The sequence below is a fragment of the Quercus robur genome, chromosome 10 (genome assembly GCF_932294415.1).
Source record: "Quercus robur chromosome 10, dhQueRobu3.1, whole genome shotgun sequence".
NCBI lineage: Eukaryota > Viridiplantae > Streptophyta > Magnoliopsida > Fagales > Fagaceae > Quercus > Quercus robur.
The window spans coordinates 31,805,431-31,823,042 of NC_065543.1; the positions used below are offsets into that span (position 1 = coordinate 31,805,431).

Consider the following 17,612-nt stretch of genomic DNA (forward strand, 5'->3'; position numbering starts at 1 on the left):
ATACAAAGCAACACAGGAAAAAAACATAAAACACAAACTAAGATTAAGCAAACATCATGCCGTGTTGTCTTAGAAAACAAACAGATCAAAGAAAAAAAAAAACTATTTCCTTTTGCTTTCCCACATTTTCTCAACACCCAAACACCAAGCAAACATAAAATAATATACTAAAAATCATGTATATATTTAGAGAACATACCAAAAAAAAAAAAAAAGAACACCAAGCAAACACAGGAAACATATACTCAAAATCAAGAAGATTGCATTTTCTTTTTTTTGGTTAAACATTTTTGGGATTCTTGAACTTTGTTTCTGAGTGCCTAAAAGAAATGGAGAAGAAAGAAGGTTGTGGGGAGAATGGCTGCAGCTTAAAGTGAGAGAGAACAGATAAAACTTAGGGTTATATACAAACCCAAAACGACGTAGTTTTGTTATGGTAAGGAGAGAATAAATAAAACTGCATTTACTATGGGTCGAACTTGAGTTAAAAATGTGAAAACGCGTGTCCTTACAACTATGCTACCAGGAACTACCTTGATATAACTTGTATATATTAATATTTAATATATTTCGATTCGATTGGGTCGGTATTTTGTGTGGGACACCAAAACCGAAACCGAAATATTTCGGTTTCAAGAATTCAAACCGAAATTGAATTGTTCCGAAACTGAACCAAAAAATTGGACTCAATTCGGTCAGTTTCGACCGGTTTTGTCGGTTTTTCGCACACCCCTAAGTATAAGCCTACTAATATCACCCTTCGCCACGTCTCAACCACACAAGCCTACCTGTCCACGTCATTTACCTCGTCAGCCAAAGTTTTGAATTACGTTCCATTCCAGCCGGAATGAACCACTTCAAACCGATGTTTATTTTTTCAAGTTTTATATGCAAATAAAGTTAGGGTTTTGAAAAAATTGATAACCCATGTGCTTGGTTGCTTGTGCTAGTTGGTTTCTTTATTAAAATTAGCTGCTTGCTTTTGTCTCATGTGCTCATTGAAAATCTCAATAACCCTCTCTCAGTTTTGTATTTTGGGTTTTGTTTAATACTAAATCAATAAAGTTAGGGTTTTTAAAATACTGAATCTCTATTTTGTAGTAACAACATAAGATCAAGATGTTTATTTTTTCAAGTTTTATATGCAAAAATAGTTAGGATTTTGAAAAAATTGATAACCCATGTGCTTGGCTGCTTGTGCTATTTGGTTTCTCTATTAAAGTTAGCTGCTTACCTTTGTCTTATGTGCTTGTTGACTTTTGATATATAAAGTTAGCTGTTTTTTTATTTATTTATTCTTGGTATATTTTTGTTTATTGTTGTTGACATGCTATGAATCTGTGACTGTGATGTTGAGTTGTTATTTTCTTATTGATGTTAGAGATTTGAAAAAATGAATAACCCCATGTGCTTAAATGTGATGTTGGTGTATTTGTTAATAGTTGACTGTGATATTGGGGTATTTGTTTATTATTGATTTGATGTTGATGTATTTATTATTATCTTATTGATGTGTTTATTGTTGGCTTGTTTCTGTATACTAAAGTCCTTCTCGTTCCTTCTTCTTCTTCTTTTTCTTTTTCTTTTTTTCTTTCTTGTTGACTTGTTGTGTTATCATATACTAGAGTAGAGTGAAGAGTTCTTTTCATTCTTTTTTTTTTTTTTTGCTGACTTATTGTGTTATTGTTACAAGATTTTTTTTATTATAGACTAGACTCATTTTGGTGTTAAATTTTTATTTTTTACTTTTTATAGTTTCTAACTTATTTTGTTTATTGTTATTTTATTTTATATTGTAGATGAATGACACAAGAGAAATCCCAAAGGGTCAAGACAATGAAGCGGGTCAAGGGGCAACTTATGTGCATGAAGACGAAGGCAAACCCCCACTCCCACCAAAAGCAGGTAATACTGGTAAAAAAGATCTTCTGTTTAGAGTCATTTCACTATTACTGAAGGGGGGAAAAACCTAGGGCAGCTTGTAATTACTGTGGCACAACCTATGCTTGTGATAGTAAGTTAAATGGCACTACAACCATGAAAACTCACATACAATCACAATGTCTAAAATATCCTTATAGGGAAGCGGAAAAAAACTAATCAACCCTAGCATTCAAACCTAAAGAAGAAGGAGAAAGTAGTGGTAGACTTGTGCCTTATGTGTTTAATTTTGAGACATGTAAGAAAGCATTGGCGGAGATGATTATTTTAGATGAGCTGTCTTTTAGGTTTGTGGAGAGTATTGGTTTTAGGAAGTTTATGTCTGTTGCCCAACCTAAGTTCAATCCAATCCCTTGCAACACAACAATTGCCAAATCTTGCTTTAGGGTGTTTTTAGATGAGAAACAAAAGTTGAAAGAAGCCCTAAGAGAGCAGCGGGTCTGCCTTACCATGAATACATGGACATCCGTTCAAAATTTGAACTACATGTGTCACACTGCCCATTTTATAGATAGTGATTGGAAAATACACAAGAGGATTCTTAGTTTCCATTTAGTGGAAAATCACAAGGGTGAAACACTTGGGAAGGTGGTTGAGATGTGTTTACTTGATTGGGGGATAAACAAGATTCTAACTATCACAGTTGATAATGCTGCCTCTAATAGTGGGCTGATTTCTTTTATTCAAAAAAAGACTAAGCATAGGAAGGCAACAATTTTAGGGCATAAATACTTGCATTTGAGGTGTAGTACTCATATCTTGAACTTAATTGTTCGTAAAGGGTTAACTTAAATGGATGAGACAATAGTGAAGGTGAGGAAATCCGTGCGATATGTGAGATCATCTCCACAAAGACAAAGCACAGTTAAGTTATGTGTGGAGAAGGAAAAAGTTGGCTTTAAAAGTCAGTTGTGCTTAGATGTGCCCACTAGGTGGTACTACACCTTTATGATGTTGGAGAAGGCCAAGAAGTATCAAAAGGCTTTTGAGGGATTGGAGGAAAAAGATCCAAATTATCTTGGGACAATTAGAGAGGAGGTAAAGGAAGAAGGAAATGATAGACATGAGGTTGCTTGGGGAATGGATGATGTAGATTGGGGAAAGATTAGGATCTTTTCAAAATTTCTTAAAATTTTCTATGATGCAACCTTGCGGTTTTTGGGTGCTAATTATGTCACTAGAAATTCTTTCTTTTTGGAGTTCATGTCAATTCATGACACAATTGACTTGGAGTACGAAAAAGATGATTATTTGTTGAGAAATATGGATGATTACATGAAGAACAAATTTGAAAGGTATTGGGGGAACTTTGATAATATGAATCACTTGTTGTATGTAAGGTTAGGTCTTGATCCTCGATACAAGTTGAGGTATCTTGAGTATTGTTTTGGTACTTTGTATGAGAACCAAAAGGCTACTAATATGGCAGACAGAGTAAAGGCTATTTTGGTGGATTTGTATGATGCTTATACTCAAAATCAAGTCAGGAGTAGTAGTGCTAGTGCTGCTGCACAAGCCCAAGGCCAAAAACCAAGTGGATCAATGGAGAGAGACAGTTCTAGTGTGGTTGATGTGAAGGCAATGAGGATTTAAGAAGCACTTGAAGGGTATTGATTCTTCAAATACAAAATTAGAAGTTGATAAATACTTGTTAGAGAGTTGTGAAGATGTCTTGGATGAGAAGTTTGATATTTTGGCTTGGTGGAAGGTTAATTCTCCACGATACTGTGTGCTTTCAAGAATTGCACGACATGCTCTTGCAATTCTAGTATTCAATGTGGCCTCAGAATCTGCTTTTAGTACGGCTGGTCGTGTCTTTGATCCCTTCCGGAGTTCATTGTCTCCACTTATGGTGGAAGTCCTCATTTGTGGTCAAAACTAGCTCCTTTCTTCATCGGCTCCAATCATCTTTGAGCTGCCATGGATGATGTTGAAGAGTATGAAAAGATTGATGGTAGTATAACTATTATTTTTTATATTAAAAAAAATATGAATGTCTATTTCTTTATTTGCTAAAAAAAAAATTATGCATGTCTATTTCTTTCTTTATTAAAAAAAAAAAAAAAAAAAAAAAAACGAATGTCTTAGATTCTTAGCATATTTATTGTTTTATTGTACATTATGCATGTCTATTTCTTTCTTTATTAAAAAATAAATAAAAACTAAATGTCTTGGATTCTTGGCATATTTATTGTTTTATTGTACATTCTACATGTCTATTTCTTTCTTTATTAAAATTTAAAAAAAAAATTTTGAATGTATTGGATTCTTGGAATATTTATTGTTTTATTGTACAAGTGACTTATATGTTTTTTTTTTTCATTTTTTGTTTGTAGAACTTATGAGTGATGTTGCATTAACATCGGAACTAGACATGTCCACACCAACACCTATTGAAGTTGATGGTTGAAGATTGCTCTTTGCTATTTGCTCTTTGGACAGGTGGTATTGATGATGACATATTGGGTTTTGTTAGTTTTTATTTTGACAACATATTGATGTGTGAACTTGGCATATTGATGTGTAGACTTTTTGCTATTAGACACTAGTAGACAATGGCCTACATATAGATATAGGCTTTTATTTTGAGTTTTGACAGTGGCCTATACATAGACAATATATGATAATAGGCAATAGGCAATGACATACGGCCAATTTATTTTGTGTCTTTGGCTATAATGCTATTATGTAGGCATTGACATATGGACAATATGTGGACATTGACATATTACTAATGAAGTAATGAAATCTGCACTAGTTATTTTATTTTGACTTGTACAAGTTATTTTTTAATCTTGTTTGTATTTGATGGGTACCTGTAACAAGTTACAGATTAGTTTGAGCACTAGAGCAATTTTTTGCTCTAGTTTATTTCTAGATTTATGAATCTGTGTTGACAGGTTGCGCTTGTGCAAATGTATTGTTGACAGGTTATATGGTTATTTTTGGATTTATGAATCTGTGTTGACACTTGACAAGTTGTGCAAATGTATTGTTGACAGGTTATATAATGTTAACAGGTTATTTTTGGATTTATGAATATGTGATATGTGTATTTTAATGAGAATAATAGAAGCTCTAAAGCAAGTTATGAATCTATGACAGGTTATGATTTATGAATCTGTTATATGTGTATTTTTGGATTTATGAATTTGTAACAGGTTGTGATTTTTTTTTTTTTTGGATGAATCTCCTATAATGTGTATTTTTGGATTTATGTTGTTAAGCAAAAGCAAGTTATGAAAAATGTAAAACGCAAAGCAGGTTGTGATTTTTTCTTATTTGTAAAATGTTTTATAGATGTGTAAAAAGGCCCAAAAAGGGGGCCAAAACAAGTTCCTAAAAAAATGCCCAAAAATGGCCAAAATAAGAAAGGCCCGAATTTAGGCCAAAAGGGCCTAAACAGATTGCTAAAAAAGGCCCAAAGATGGCCATTGGCCAAAATAGAAAAGGCCCAAATCTGGGCCAAAACTGGTTCCTAAAAAAGGCCTAAAACAGGTTTCTAAAAAAGGCTTAATTACAAAGAGCATAAAAGGCCCCAAAAGGGCCATAAAACAACTGGCTTGAATACTGCATTAAAAATAAATAAATAAATAAATAAAAAACGAAAATCAATCAAAAAACTGACTAAAACGATTGAGTTCCAACCGTTTCAATTGGTTTCGGTTGAGAACTTTGCAAACCGAAAATTTCAGTTTCAATTGGCTAGATAAAAAAAAAACCGATTGAACCGAACCGATTACAACCCTAGTGAGAGGTATCATGAGAATGGAATAAAATAAAAGAGGTGAGGTGAAGAAGAAGAAGAAGAGGTCTGGTGAGTGAAGGAGAGTATTTGAACTTGAAAAATGAGACATCAAAAGTCACGTGTGAAAGTACAAATAAGTTTAAAGAAGGACCTTCTGGGAAGGTTCATAGTTTTCCAAATACCTCTACATACTGCTTAATTTACAAATATACCAGATTTGAATTTTTTAAAATAACCAATCTCATTAGAGCATCCACAGTAGTGGAGCTAAAAATTTAGCTTTTTAGCTCCACCAAAAGTTACTTTATCTATTTTACCTATACACATGCTGCAGCAGTGAATCTATTTTAGCTTTTAACACAATAAAATAATATAAACATCACAATAAAATAAATATATCTACTATAATAAAATAATTCATCTCACTATAATAAAATAATATATTCACTACACACATACATCACAGCCACACATACACAACCATAACCACCACCACCACAACCCACAACAAAGAAAAAAAAAATCAACCAAGCTGAGCCACCACCAGGAACACATCGATCTACTAGACCCACCAGGCAACACCCACACCCACCACCACAAAACCCACCCGAGCCACCACCACGAACACACCAATCTACCCACAAACCCACCCACAGCCCAGCCACCCACCGACGCCGATCTACCCACACAACCACAACCACCACCACACCACAGCCCACAGCAGGAAAAAATATATATATATATATATATATAAATAAAAATAAATAAAATAAATAAATAAAAAGTGTTGATCGACGTGGCAGCGACACGGAGTGACTGAAAGAGAGAGAACCACGAAGTGACTGAGAGACCAACAACCTAGCCACCCACTGACGTCGATCTACCCACACAACCATAACCACCACCACATCACAACCCACAGCAGGAAAAAAAAAAAAAAAAAGGTGTGCCGATCGACGTGGCAGCGACACAGAGTGACTGAGAGAGAGAGAACCACGGAGTAACTGAGAGAGCTTCTAGAGAGCGAGAGAGAGAGAGAGAGAGTGACTGAGAGAGAGAACCAAATTTTATTATTTTAATCCACTCGGAGTAAAATAATGTTTTTTTTTGTTTAGCTCTCATGAACGATGCACATCTATCTATAGGTGTGTACTGTAGCAATAGAGCTAAAAAAAAAAAAAAAAAAATTTAACTCTACTGTTGGAGCATGATTTTGGCGTTTAAGGAACTAAAATATAGTAATATACCAATATAACATCACTACTGTGAGTGCTCTTGGAGCATTGCATCAGTGAAGTTATTTTAATATTTCAAGTAAAAAAAAAAAAAAACTCATACATCATCCTCAGTATTTTCTCCCACAATTTTAACATTGTATTGTGCCCTCGCCACAACTGGCGACCCATTCTTCCTCGCCAGAGGCTCAAAAATGAAAATATTATTTATTTTTCTTAGCACCTCTCTCTCTTCGCTTTGTAAATTTTGGCGCTCTCGAGTTCACGCCATTTTTAGAAAAGAATAAGTGGTCGATTTGACCAGTGTAGGGAAGGAGTATTTTGCACGGCATAGATTGAAGCCCACCGATTCAGGTACAATGCTTTTCTCCTTCTCTCCCCCAAATTTTATTGCTTTGTGCTTTGTGTGTATGGATAATGGGTGAGGTGTGTTGGTTTGGTGGGTATGTTTTGTTTTCTAGGTGTGTGGGTTTGTTTTATTTTCTGGGTCTGTGGTTTTGGTAGGTATGTTTTATTTTCTAGGTGGTGGGTTTTGTGTGGGTATGTAGGTTTGTTTGTGTATATCGGTGTATGGGTTTGTATGTTTGTGCTTTTATTTTCTCTCTTTTGATAACTGATTATTGGCTTTGAGATGTATGTTTTATAATCTTTGTAATTCTTGTTGGTATTTTTCAATTTTAAAAGTTGTTAGGGGCTCTTTTGGTAACTGAGTTTCTAGGATTTGGTTAATAATGCTTGTTTGTCGATGTCTGTATAATGGTATGAAGTTGATTCCTTAGAAATTAAGCTTCAAAGCCTTTAAATTAGAAGAGGTCTGACAAGTAATGCTAGAACTATCTACCACTGAAGTAAGATCTTTATCATACACCACAAACTTTAGGTTTTGAAGTTATATCATGTTTGGCTCACTTGAAAGGGATTTTCCTTCTGCTCTTGCTTGATGTGGTGTACACGGTCTCTTATTTTAGGTAATCAAGTTTTTCACTGCAAGAACAAGAACAAATATGTGGGGTATGAAAAAATAAACATTTTTTTTTTTGTTCTTTCTACAATTTGGTAGAATAACAAAGATACAACTTTTAGACCTTACCCTGTAGTGAGACCAATCTAGCAAGTATAATTAACATTAGGACTGCAATGCAGTATTGTCCAAAAGGATTCCCTGCATACTTGGCAAATTAAGCCCAAGAAAAACCATTTCGTTTGGTCATTTATTTGTTGGTTGGCGACAAAATTAGAGGGATTCAAAGAATTTGAATTTCCGGTAGGTCATGACTCATGACAAAGACCCAGACTGGCAAACCCAAACCCCTGCTGAAATTTTGTTGTTGTCTCCTTTGAAATGAAATCTTCAACCAAAATTTGTTGCCAACTTTATCAAAGAGTGTACTAGTAAGCTTTGTCAATTGAATCAACTTGTGAACTTATTAATTTACTTCTCCAGATGTTCAACTATAAAAGGGTTATGCTGAAAAACTTTGTTGACAAATGACATTGTAAATGCCACCTCAGTTGCTGTCTTATATCTTGTGCTATTAAGTTACTAGTATTGTAGAAAGCTTGATTCTAAGACTTTAAATTTTACCACTCTACTATCCCTTCGGGTTCATCCAATAAAATTGGAATGAAAAAAAGAAAATTAGCATGACCCCTGCACAAGAATGATAAGCATAAATCGAGAAATGGTCCAATAAAATTGGATGTTGTTGGTAATCAGTGAGGCTAGGTCTGTTTCTCTAGTAGTTTAAGATTTTCAATTTTATAGGTAAATAATTGTTCTGTGCTAATGTTGAATTTTCTGTAAAGGGCCCAAATTCTCTACCAAGGAATTATACCCAGCCTAGTACTTGTCATTGTCCCTGTTTCAATCTATTCATTCCTATGACATTCCCAATGATTCTTTCCTGCATGTTTTTCCTCATATCCATATTTAGCGTTGTGACTTTTTCAAGCCATCCTAATAACATTGTGAATAATGATTCTCTTGTAGCAGAGCTTGGTATTGTTAAAGCGTGAATTTCATGAAAGTTTAAGTGGTTTTGAATCCATGAGTTCATTTGGTATGCATTAAAAAGAGGATTTGGAAACAACTTATCTAGCTTTTTGCTGAAAGTGTGTTAAAACAATTGTATCTTGAAAAAAGTGAGAAAAAGTGAGGTTTTAAAAAGTTATACAAAAAGCTAAAAGCTAAAAGTTGAAGCTAATGCCAATCACTCTCGTATTGATGAAGTGCATTTTTGTCACTCTTGTCTTGTATATCTAATTTCTCTCTTAAAAAAATTCTATTTTTGAAGTCAATTTATTGGAGATTAACTTTTATACAGTTTATCTGACTTGGGATATTGGTTTTGTTAGAATTAGTATTCTTGAGAGGGCATATCCTCATACTGGATGAGACATGGCAGAAAAGAACAAAAAACACGATGAGAAAAAAGAAGTTCTTGAGAGGGCATATCCTCAAACTCAAGAACTCATAGAGATTAAGAGAGAAGCTTCAATTGAAACGAATGAAAAAATAATTGGAAATTACCATGATGGATACTACAAACTTGGATCCAAAGCAGCAACAATGCATTAGCCAACTTCGCCAAGAAATCATTCAACGTCAAGAGCAGAGTAATTGGTGAACATTGTTGCAATGTAGCACACCAGCCATGCAACCTTTTTGTCAATGCAAGGATTTTTCTGTTAAGGTGTTTCTAAACTTTTCAAATTTTTTGTCGAGGAGAATGTATCTTTAGCCCTTCTCTCATTGTTTCTAGCTTATCATGCCTTGTTTCTTTTGGTCTTTAGTTATGCTACTGTTAAGTATAATAAGTTAAAACAAAGAAAAAAACTTGTCAGACTTGCCTTTTAGGTTACTCAAACACCCCCCCCCTCCCCCCCAAAATGTATTTTAGGTTACTTATATAAAAACAAATTTCTTTGTGTTCTTAAAAAAAAAAATTCTTTGTAAAGTTGTTTCCTAGAGAAAAAAGGAAAAAAAAGTGAGTATTTAAAGGAGCTAATAATGGATATTTAAGTATTTAACTACATATTATTTAAGAATTTATTGTAAAGGTGAAATTTTTAATGTGTATTTAAGGACAATTTAAAGTATTTAAAGGAGCTTGTAGTGGACATTTATTACAATGGTGAAATTTATTGTTGACACATGGCAAAATAAATTTGACATGTACCAATAATTATTTGCCACGTGGCATAATCTTCCGAACATTATATATGTCATTGTTTTATGCATTATCAAAAGGACACGTGTCACCATTGTGTGTATCCTCCAGTTTAAAGATCCAACTTTTATATTATAATTATAGATTATAGATTATAAATTATAAATTATAGATAGTGCAATTATCATTTATTAATAAAATTACAATAATATATGTGTGTATATATATATATATATATAGGAGATGAGTCACTATAAGTTACATAGATATAAGAAACCAAAGAGTTATGAGTTACAAATGATGATCCTACTAACTTTTTTTGTTCTATGTAACTACCCATTAACTATACCTATGGGTTATACAAACCATTAAATTGACAGTTATTTTTTGTGTAATACAAAAGGACTTATTTCCATATATTGTATTAATTCGTGTATTATATTTAAAATTTATATGCATAAATCAATTTTTTTTCCTTTTGACTACAAAATGACATAAATAACTTTATTTTTTATTTTGTATTCATTTTTCCCCTAAAACTTAAATAGAAATGGTAATAAATAGGTGTGTATAACAAAAAATTGTAAGTTTAGTGTATTTAAATATAGAATCCCCCCAAATAATGTGTAATAGTAATACCCATTTAAATAAAAATGGTGATAGTTTATGTTTTTTTTTCCTTAAAAAACTCAAATGAGAGTGATAATAAATAGGTGTAATTATATATATATATATATATATATATATTTATATATATAATAAAGACACCTACGTTTTTTCTTAGTTATTTATTTTTTGTTTACACTTAAAAAGAGAAATGTGTGAACAAATTAGTTGTACACACATTTCTTAATTTGTCAACACCCCCCTTCAAGGAGAAATTATTAGGTCCATCAGGAGGACTGCTGACGTGGTCCTCCCTAACCTCCTAACCAATAAAATGTTTTTATTTATGCAAATGTGACATCATCTAGTAATTTTTATTTTTTATTCATTGTACTGATTAGGAAGCTCACACATACATTTGCATAGATGACTTAGGGAGAACCATGTCAGCAGTTCTCTTGGTGTAAATAATAATTTCTCCCCAAAAAGAAAGCCTTTTAGGTTACTTATATATAAAAACAATTCTTTGTAAAGTTTTTTCCAAGAGAAAAAAGAGAAAAAAATTAATTAATTATTTAAAAGAGCTAATAATGGATATTTAAGGATTTAACAACATATTATTTAAGAATTTATTATAAAGGTGGAATTTTTAATGTGTATTTAAGGACAATTTAGAGTATTTAAAGGAGCTTGTATTGGATATTTATTTCAATGGTGGAATTTAATGTTGAAAATGGCAAAATAAATTTGACATGTACCAATAATTATTTGCCATGTGGTGTAATCTTCCCAACGTTATATGTGTCATTGTTTTATGCATTGTCAAAAGGACACGTGTCTCCATTGTGTGCATCCTCCAGTTTGGAGATTTAATTTTTTAAGAATTGTTTAGGTAACTTATAAAAAAATAAAAATAAAAACTCTTTGTAAAGTAGTTTCCGAGAGAAAAAAGAAAAAGAAAAAAAAAGAGTATTTAAAGGAGCTAATAACAGATATTTAAGTATTTAACTACATGTTAGTTAAGAATTTATTATAAAGGTGGAATTTTTAATGTATATTTAAGGAAAATTTAGAGTATTTAAAGGAGTTTGTAGTGGATATTTATTATAATGGTGGAATTTAATGTTGACATATGGCAATAATTATTTACCATGTGGCGTAGTCTTCCGAACATTATAAGTGTTATTATTTTCTATATTGTCAAAAGGAAACGTGTCACCATTGTGTGCATCCTCCAATTTGAGGATTTAACTTTTATAAATTGATTTTTTAAGACTTTTTCTAGGTTACTTATATAAAAAATATTTTAAAAAATCTTTGTAAAGTAGTTTCCAAGAGAAAAAAGGGAAAAAATTAAGAATTTAAATGAGCTAATAATAGATATTTAAGTATTTATCTACGTATTATTTAAGAATTTATTATAAAGGTGGAATTTTTAATGTGTATTTAAGGACAATTTAGAGTATTTAAAGTAGCTTGTAGTAGAAATTTATTACAATGGTGGAATTTATTGTTGACATATGGCAAAATAAATTTGACATGTACCAATAATTATTTGCCACGTGGCATAATCTTACCAACGTTATATATGTTATTGTTTTATGCATTTTCAAAAGGATACATATCACCATTGTGTATATCCTCCAGTTTAAGGACCCAATTTTTATATTATATTATAAATAGATAGATGTATCATTGTTACAATTCTTCTTTAATAAATATGATAGAATTTTAATTATATTATCTTCACATCTCTACATCTCTTACTTGATAATAAAAAATTTTACCAATTAAACTAACTTGAACCCATTATATCTTTATTACAATTAGTAACTATGATATCCATGTTCTTCTAAGTTAAGTTGGTGCATAGTTAGAAGAACATGGATATCATAGTTACTAATTGTTAGTTTCAGAAAATTTTCTCACTTTTTGATCTCTCACCCTCTCTAATCTCTCTCTCAAATCCCTAACCATCTGCCGCCATCACCTGTTGCCAAGTTGGGCTCTATGCCTCTATTGCCGCCCCTAACCCTAGCCTCTTTACTGCCACCGTCATCGAGTTAGGTCTATCGCCGCCATCATTGACTAAAAGTTTAACTTGAATCTCCACATATTTATGAATCCTTCCTAAGATCTTGTGCAGTCTGTGCCTCTGGGTTAGTAAAAAAAAGGTTTTTTTTTTTTTTTTTAATAAAAAAATTGTACTGATCTTGTGGACATAGTGATGGTGGGCGAAGGAATGGTGGTGTTAGTGTGGGTTTAGTCTTATATCCCCCTTTTTCATTTCAGTCTCATGGATCTGGTATTTTTGGTCTTGGTTTGTGTTATTGAATTTTGATTTCTTTGTTGTCTGGGTTTTGATCTTTTTGTTCATTGCGTTTTGATCTTTCTCTTGTTGGGATTCAAGCCCGAAATCACCCGACAGTTCGACCCGCTCAACCAATGACCTGTGCCACTAGGTTTGACTCAAACATTCAGTTGGCTACGAGTCCATTTTCCATTCACCCAATTTAGTCAAGTCGGTTGCAGGTCAACCCCAAACCCAATCCAACCTGACCCGTGGACAACCCTAACAAAAATCCTACACTTGACACCTTTGAAAGTGCTCTAGTCTAATTTCACAAAAATCCTTTCAAACACTTTCAAACATTCACAAAAATCCTACACGGCCACACCTTAAATTTCAAAATCCCACACTTTCAAACACATACACCATAGCAACGGCTCACACAAATAAGAGAGAAGAAGATCCAATATTGCGTGATGGTGGTGGCATGAGGCAGTGAGCAGTGGCTCAAACAAATGGTTGATCCACTGCCAATCTTAGTTTGAAGCCACCTTTCTCTCTTTTCAATCTCATCCAGGGAACCATGGCCAAAGCCTCACTGGGTTGTCTTCTCTACATTCACATCCCTATAGCACTAGCGGCCAGTTGGATCATGGTGTGATGGCAGTAGGGAGCAATGGCTCAAACAGAGAGGGCTCGAGATATATGAGTCTGGTGTTTGTACGAAGAAATCCATGGTTAATCCACCTTTCTCTCTCTTCGATCTCATCCAAGGAACCCATGGCCAAAGCTAGAACTTGCACCTCCGCAATTATCGTTTGTCGTTGCTCCGTTCACTACCACCATTGACGACCATGGTTCTTTCTCTAGCCTTTGCTGGAACTCATTTGAAACCCTTTGATCTTCCTGCTACTTTCAATTCAAGAAGGAGGTTATGTTTTATGTTAGGTTTGGCTCTTGGGGTTTGTTAATGATGGATTTGGGTGAATTTTCCAGAGGTTTTCTTGTGTTGGATTGTGAATTAAGTTTTTGTTTGAGAAAGGGTTTTGATTGAAAGGTTGGGATGTAAAAATATGAAATGGGTTGTGGGGAGAAGATGGAAATGAGAAATTGTAATAAGCTAATGATATGAAAAAAGTTAATGTTTGTTCATAATTTTTACAACAAAACCCTAACTTTTAGATCTTCTTTCTTTTGTTTTTTAGTATAATTTTTTTTTTTTTTGGAAGAGAGAGTTGTAAAAAGAGAACAAAACTACATACTGCAAAAACCCGAAAAAGAGATGTGAGATATTTTTAAATAGAAATAGTGTGTGCTAATTTTTAGGAAAAAGGTGTGGCAAAAGTGTATGAAATATATCTTTTTTGTGTGAGATGAGATAATATGTGCTAATTTTTAGGGAAAAAAGGATGTGTTTTTAAAAAAATATTTTTAAAGTAGTCTACTAATGGTGTTTTTCAAATGGTAAAAAGGGGGGGGGGGAGGGGGGGGGGAACCAAAAGAGCTAAAGAGTAAAAACTTACGTGATATATGTTATGAGTTTTTTTCTTTTCTTTTCTTTTGATAACAATATATATTAGAGAGTTGGAACTAAATTTAGGAACAAATAGTTGGTAAATTACTTAACCGTAAGATATAGGAGTAGTAGAGAGTTGGGCCTCAAATGAAAATAGGCCCAATACTAGCTATCTCATTTTGATGATAGGCCTTTTTGAAAGAGTAAGACCTCGAACCATAGATCAAGCCAGGATACCATTCTCATTAGAAATATCATAGATTGGAATCCGAGGATGAGACACTTGCCGAGCCACCAAGGGTGATGTACTCTCTAAGCTACTGAGAAGGAATTCTAAGTGTCGAGGTACAAATTTTCGGGCCCTAATTTCATTAGCTCACTCATAAAAATATATACCCACATAAGCCCATAAACTACTTTGAGCCCATAGAAATATTTCCCACAAATATTCCATATATAAGCCCCATAAATTATCTTGGGCCCTCTCACAAATATTACCCATTATATCCCACATATTATCCAATTTGGGTTTTCACAAAAATGCTCATCACATTACTACCAAAATTGGGCCAAAAAATTATACTTCGTCCACAAAAAAGCCCAAAATCATTTAACTTGTGGGTGAAATTTAGAAAGCCCAACAAAACCCTCTAAAAGCCCGTTGCTATATGGCACCTCTAAAGCTCGTTACTACACGACACCTATTAAAAGCCCGTTGCTACACGGCATTTATTAAAAGCCCGTTACTACACAACACCTCTAAAAGCCCATTGCTACAAGGCACATCTAAAATCCGTTGCTACACGGCACCTCTAAAGTCCATTGCTACACAGCATCTCTTAAAACCCGTTGCTACACGACAATATTTTTACAAAATCCTACAAAACCCAAATACTAATTTGGCACCTATCTTACAAAGCCCAAATACTAATTTGACACTATTTTACAAAGCCCAAATACTAATTTGGGATTATTTTACGAAACCCAAATATTAATTTGGCACTATTTTACAAAGCCCAAATATTAACTTGACACTTATTTTACAAAGCCCAAATACTATTTTGGCAACTATCTTATAAAGCCCAAATATTATTTTAGCAACTATTTCATAAAACCCAAATGCTATTTTGGCACATATTTACAAAACTCAAATATTATTTTGACATATACTAAATCCTTCACTAATGGGAAATATAAATTACCTATCTCTCAAAAATATTCCTTTTACAAAATTTATGGGAATTATGCTTATTTTTCCATAATCAACTAACTACAAAAGCTCATGTATATTACCTATGGCAAAACCATTTATTTTTGTAAGGATGACCAAGCCCAAAGAAGCTCAACTACAAAGCCCAACTAAGCTAGCCCAACTCATACACAAATCCCAGCAGCTAAAGCTCACGTGAGTTAACCAGCCAGATTTCAACACAACTTAACAGCTGGAGCCCATTGCCATCAAGTTCCAACTTGTCCAATTAGATCAAAAGAGGACATGTGTCCATCAGAGGTTAAACCCTTCCTTCACAAGTTGAAATTCCATTATTTCTCATTTGACATAAAGCTGAAGTGACATGACAAAAAGCTGGGAAGCTTCAACCAGCTGTCCCTTCTTTCTTCTCCAGCCCATTCAGTCAAGAACCAAGAGCAGCCATGACCAAGCCATGAAAGCTCTTGAAAAAACTTGAAATCAGTTCATTTTCATATCAAAAACGTGTACTCTCTAGTTCATGGACTAAGCACATGAACCCCAAATGGGAAAACTTAGGGAAATGTGGTTTAGAGGGCACCAAGGAGATTCCAGCAGAATTTCCAGTAAGGGCTTCAAGATTAACACCTGGCTTGGGGTGATACAATTTGCCTTAGGGAGCTCTGATTCTAGTAGCAACATAACCAAGATCATTAGCCTAATGCATGCTTTAATCCCATCAACCAAGGTCAATCAGCATTCAATGCTAAGTCAGAATCCCAACTATTATTACCTAAAACAGTAAGAACCTTCTAAAAGTTAAGCTTACCACTTTTAGATAAAATCCTAGGATTTTCTGAAGATTGAGGAAGATTTAATAGAGATTAGTTGCTAATTACCCCCTAAAACTCAACTATAAATGGAAACTCTCCATTAACACTTTGGGGGAGGGGGGGGGGGGGGGGGTGGGACCAAGATACACTAAGAGACACACTAATAGAAAGAGGTTCTTCCTTAACTCCTTTGTTTAGCCTTCTCTAAGCTCTGGCAAAGTTCTGAGTTCTTAGTTCTTAGTTTCAATCTTAGAAACTAAGTTCTCTCAGCTCCTAACTCAAAAACACTCTTTATAGCTCTACTCATAAACACTTATCTACCCCTAGCAAAAAGCCCCAGCAGCTTTACTGGACACTCTCCCTCATCACTCATACAACTCACAAATGGCCCTCACTACTCATTACATGTGTCATATCCATAAGCATGCCCTGGTATCATGATGATCTTGCTTCGCTAACTAGGATTTCTCTCTCTTCATCTCACACTAAGTTTTTCTCATTATTTGTCATAATAGAGCCCATAATATTTATTTACTCATTTACTATTGAAGGTTATGATGTAACTGTCACTATAGAATTTTTCCCTCATATTGTTGTGTTAGAAGACTCTTCTCTAGAGCCAATGGATGATGAGTTTGAAAATGTGGATACTTTCCTTAATCTGTGAAATAGCTAACAGCTGGAGGTTTATTCTGTTTTGTCTTACTTTACCGCTAGGCCATTTTACCGCTGGGCTAGTTTACTGCAAACATTTTATTGCTGGGCTATTTCTTGCAATATGTTTTTTAATCATGCTAACGTGTCTGCTATAGGAACTGTTTATGGGCCATTTTTGTCAGTCTCAATCTAGGCCCAAGGCATAAGATACAGTGAATTCTTTGGATCTTCACCGATAGCCTTTGGGCTGTGCATCGAGCCCATTGTCAAGTTTCGATTTAGGCCCCCAACCCAACATAAATCTCATTTGTCGGAAGGAAAACTTTTTCTCCCCTGACACTAGGAAATGCAGAATTGTCTAAGGAAGCCTACTAAAGTTTTCTGATAAAGCAATAGTTACCTCCGCATTAATGAGACTCACTTGCTT

At 33.8% G+C, this 17,612-nt stretch overlaps 1 long non-coding RNA gene and 1 other non-coding gene across 2 annotated transcripts; both read left to right on the forward strand.

Moving 5' to 3' along the window:
• Positions 1 to 7,015: 7,015 nt before the first annotated feature.
• Positions 7,016 to 9,807, forward strand: LOC126703295 (uncharacterized). Its single transcript, XR_007648007.1, has 2 exons — positions 7,016 to 7,278; positions 9,280 to 9,807. It is a non-coding gene; the product is annotated as an uncharacterized LOC126703295 (long non-coding RNA).
• On the forward strand, positions 8,518 to 8,621 carry LOC126704482 (U6 spliceosomal RNA). The gene has a single exon (XR_007648196.1). It is a non-coding gene; the product is annotated as a U6 spliceosomal RNA (small nuclear RNA).
• Positions 9,808 to 17,612: the final 7,805 nt, after the last annotated feature.